Source organism: Hypomesus nipponensis, chromosome 9 (assembly GCF_054491055.1).
Source record: "Hypomesus nipponensis isolate SF chromosome 9, ASM5449105v1, whole genome shotgun sequence".
NCBI classification, from domain to species: Eukaryota; Metazoa; Chordata; class Actinopteri; order Osmeriformes; family Osmeridae; genus Hypomesus; species Hypomesus nipponensis.
In genome coordinates, this window is record NC_140369.1 from 25,140,001 (window position 1) to 25,145,000 (window position 5,000).

The following is a 5,000-nucleotide window of genomic DNA, read 5'->3' on the forward strand; positions in this document are numbered from 1 at the left end:
AAGACAAGATTGTTGTTTGTCAACAATTAAAACCCTCCCTCCCTCCCCTCCCCCCCTCCCTCCCTCACTCCCTCCCTCCCTCGCTCCTTCCCCTCCCTCCCTCCCTCCCTCCTGCTTTGAAGCCCAGTCATATTATTGGTCCTAAATGTAGCTTCTATAGTGTATGTATGCATGCATGTGTGTGTGTGTGTGTGTGTCCATGTGTGTGTGTGTGTGTGTGTGTGTGTGTGTCTAGGTCCACTGGGTCACCAACAAACACACAGCTAGTCTTCTATCATCCTATATAAAACATCATAATTTATCCTTATTTAGTCAGTAAGACACTATTTAGTTCATCACATTCAGTGGGACTGAGATCAAAGACAAGATTGTTGTTTGTCAACAATTAAAACCCTCCCTCCCTCCCTCCCTCCCTCCCTCGCTCCTTCCCCTCCCTCCCTCCCTCCTGCTTTGAAGCCCAGTCATATTATTGGTCCTAAATGTAGTTTTTATAGTGTATGTTTGCATGCATGTGTGTGTGTGTGTGTGTCTAGGTTCACTGGGTCACAAACAAACACACAGCTAGTCTTCTATCATCCTATATAAAACATCTTAATTTATCCTTATTTAGTCAGTTAGACACTATTTAGTTCATCACATTCAGTGGGATTGAGATCAAAGACAAGATTGTTGTTTGTCAACAATTAAAACCCTCCCTCCCTCCCCTCCCCCCTCCCTCCCTCACTCCCTCCCTCCCTCGCTCCTTCCCCTCCCTCCCTCCCTCCTGCTTTGAAGCCCAGTCATATTATTGGTCTTAAATGTAGCTTCTATAGTGTATGTATGCATGCATGTGTGTGTGTCCATGTGTGTGTGTGTGTGTGTGTGTGTGTGTCTAGGTCCACTGGGTCACCAACAAACACACAGCTTGTCTTCTATCATCCTGTATAAAACATCTTTATTTCACCTTATTTAGTCAGTTAGACACTATTTAGTTCATCACGTTCAGTGGGACTGAGATCAAAGACAGGATTGTTGTTTGTCAACAATTAAAACCCTCCCTCCCCCCTCCCTCCCTCCCTCCCTCCCTCCCTCCCTCCCTCCCTCCCTCCCTCCCTCCCTCCCTCCCTCCCTCCCTCCCTCCCTCCCTCCCTCCCTCCCCCCCCCCTCCCCCCCCCCTTCCTCCCTCCCTCCCTCCCTCCTGCTTTGAAGCCCAGTCATATTATTGGTCCTAAATGTAGTTTTTATAGTGTATGTATGCATGCATGTGTGTGTGTGTGTGTGTCCATGTGTGTGTGAGTGTGTGTGTGTCTAGGTCCACTGGGTCACCAACAAACACACAACTTGTCTTCTATCACACAGCTTGTCCCCTCCCTCCCTCCCTCCCTCCCTCCCTCCCTCCCTCCCTCCCTCCCTCCCTCCCTCCCTCCCTCCCTCCCTCCCTCCCTCCCTCCCTCCCTCCCTCCCTCCCTCCCTCCCTCCCTCCCTCCCTCCCTCCCTCCCTCCCTCCCTCCCTCCCTCCTGCTTTGAAGCCCAGTCATATAATTGGTCCTAAATGTAGCTTCTATAGTGTATGTATGCATGTGTGTGTGTGTGTGTCCATGTGTGTGTGTGTGTGTGTGTGTGTGTGTGTCTAGGTCCACTGGGTCACCAACAAACACACAGCTAGTCTTCTATCATCCTATATAAAACATCTTAATTTATCCTTATTTAGTCAGTAAGACACTATTTAGTTCATCACATTCAGTGGGACTGAGATCAAAGACAAGATTGTTGTTTGTCAACAATTAAAACCCTCCCTCCCTCCCTCCCTCCCCCCCCCCTCCCTCCCTCCCTCCCTCCCTCCCTCCCTCCCTCCCTCCCTCCCTCCCTCCCTCCCTCCCTCCCTCCCTCCCTCCCTCCCTCCCTCCCTCCCTCCCTCCCTCACTCCCTCCCTCCCTCGCTCCTTCCCCTCCCTCCCTCCCTCCTGCTTTGAAGCCCAGTCATATTATTGGTCCTAAATGTAGCTTCTGTGTGTCCATGTGTGTGTGTGTGTGTGTGTGTGTGTCTAGGTCCAATGGGTCACCAACAAACACACAGCTTGTCTTCTATCATCCTGTATAAAACATCTTTATTTCACCTTATTTAGTCAGTAAGACACTATTTATTTCATCACATTCAGTGGGACTGAGTTCAAAGACAGGAATGATGATTGTCAACAATTAAAACCCTCCCTCCCTCCCCTTCCTCCCTCACCCTCCCCCCCTCCCTCCCTCACTCCTTCCCCTCCCTCCCTCCCTCCCTCCCTCCCTCCCTCCCTCCCTCCCTCCCTCCCTCCCTCCCTCCCTCCCCCCCTCCCTCCCTCACTCCCTCCCTCCCTGGCTCCTTCCCCTCCCTCCCTCCCTCCCTCCTGCTTTGAAGCCCAGTCATATTATTGGTCCTAAATGTAGCTTCTATAGTGTATGTATGCATGCATGTGTGTGTGTGTGTGTGTGTCCATGTGTGTGTGTGTGTGTGTGTGTGTGTGTGTGTGTCTAGGTTCACTGGGTCACCAACAAACACACAGCTAGTCTTCTATCATCCTATATAAAACATCTTAATTTATCCTCATTTAGTCAGTAAGACACTATTTAGTTCATCACATTCAGTGGGACTGAGATCAAAGACAAGATTGTTGTTTGTCAACAATTAAAACCCTCCCTCCCTCCCTCCCTCCCTCCCTCCCTCGCACCTTCCCCTCCCTCCCTCCCTCCTGCTTTGAAGCCCAGTCATATTATTGGTCGTAAATGTAGTTTTTATAGTGTATGTTTGCATGCATGTGTGTGTGTGTGTGTGTGTCTAGGTTCACTGGGTCACCAACAAACACACAGCTAGTCTTCTATCATCCTATATAAAACATCTTAATTTATCCTTATTTAGTCAGTTAGACACTATTTAGTTCATCACATTCAGTGGGATTGAGATCAAAGACAAGATTGTTGTTTGTCAACAATTAAAACCCTCCCTCCCTCCCCTCCCCCCCTCACTCCCTCCCTCCCTCGCTCCTTCCCCTCCCTCCCTCCCTCCCTCCTGCTTTGAAGCCCAGTCATATTATTGGTCCTAAATGTAGCTTCTATAGTGTATGTATGCATGCATGTGTGTGTGTGTGTGTGTGTCCATGTGTGTGTGTGTGTGTGTGTGTGTGTCTAGGTCCACTGGGTCACCAACAAACACACAGCTAGTCTTCTATCATCCTATATAAAACATCATAATTTATCCTTATTTAGTCAGTAAGACACTATTTAGTTCATCACATTCAGTGGGACTGAGATCAAAGACAAGATTGTTGTTTGTCAACAATTAAAACCCTCCCTCCCTCCCCTCCCCCCCTCCCTCCCTCACTCCCTCCCTCCCTCGCTCCTTCCCCTCCCTCCCTCCCTCCCTCCTGCTTTGAAGCCCAGTCATATTATTGGTCCTAAATGTAGCTTCTATAGTGTATGTATGCATGCATGTGTGTGTGTGTGTGTGTGTCCATGTGTGTGTGTGTGTGTGTGTGTGTGTGTGTCTAGGTCCACTGGGTCACCAACAAACACACAGCTAGTCTTCTATCATCCTATATAAAACATCATAATTTATCCTTATTTAGTCAGTAAGACACTATTTAGTTCATCACATTCAGTGGGACTGAGATCAAAGACAAGATTGTTGTTTGTCAACAATTAAAACCCTCCCTCCCTCCCTCCCTCCCTCGCTCCTTCCCCTCCCTCCCTCCCTCCTGCTTTGAAGCCCAGTCATATTATTGGTCCTAAATGTAGTTTTTATAGTGTATGTTTGCATGCATGTGTGTGTGTGTGTGTGTCTAGGTTCACTGGGTCACAAACAAACACACAGCTAGTCTTCTATCATCCTATATAAAACATCTTAATTTATCCTTATTTAGTCAGTTAGACACTATTTAGTTCATCACATTCAGTGGGATTGAGATCAAAGACAAGATTGTTGTTTGTCAACAATTAAAACCCTCCCTCCCTCCCCTCCCCCCTCCCTCCCTCACTCCCTCCCTCCCTCGCTCCTTCCCCTCCCTCCCTCCCTCCTGCTTTGAAGCCCAGTCATATTATTGGTCTTAAATGTAGCTTCTATAGTGTATGTATGCATGCATGTGTGTGTGTCCATGTGTGTGTGTGTGTGTGTGTGTGTGTGTCTAGGTCCACTGGGTCACCAACAAACACACAGCTTGTCTTCTATCATCCTGTATAAAACATCTTTATTTCACCTTATTTAGTCAGTTAGACACTATTTAGTTCATCACGTTCAGTGGGACTGAGATCAAAGACAGGATTGTTGTTTGTCAACAATTAAAACCCTCCCTCCCCCCTCCCTCCCTCCCTCCCTCCCTCCCTCCCTCCCTCCCTCCCTCCCTCCCTCCCTCCCTCCCTCCCTCCCCCCCCCCTCCCCCCCCCCTTCCTCCCTCCCTCCCTCCCTCCTGCTTTGAAGCCCAGTCATATTATTGGTCCTAAATGTAGTTTTTATAGTGTATGTATGCATGCATGTGTGTGTGTGTGTGTGTCCATGTGTGTGTGAGTGTGTGTGTGTCTAGGTCCACTGGGTCACCAACAAACACACAACTTGTCTTCTATCACACAGCTTGTCCCCTCCCTCCCTCCCTCCCTCCCTCCCTCCCTCCCTCCCTCCCTCCCTCCCTCCCTCCCTCCCTCCCTCCCTCCCTCCCTCCCTCCCTCCCTCCCTCCCTCCCTCCCTCCCTCCCTCCCTCCCTCCCTCCCTCCCTCCCTCCCTCCCTCCCTCCCTCCCTCCCTCCCTCCTGCTTTGAAGCCCAGTCATATAATTGGTCCTAAATGTAGCTTCTATAGTGTATGTATGCATGTGTGTGTGTGTGTGTCCATGTGTGTGTGTGTGTGTGTGTGTGTGTGTGTGTGTGTCTAGGTCCACTGGGTCACCAACAAACACACAGCTAGTCTTCTATCATCCTATATAAAACATCTTAATTTATCCTTATTTAGTCAGTAAGACACTATTTAGTTCATCACATTCAGTGGGACTGAGATCAA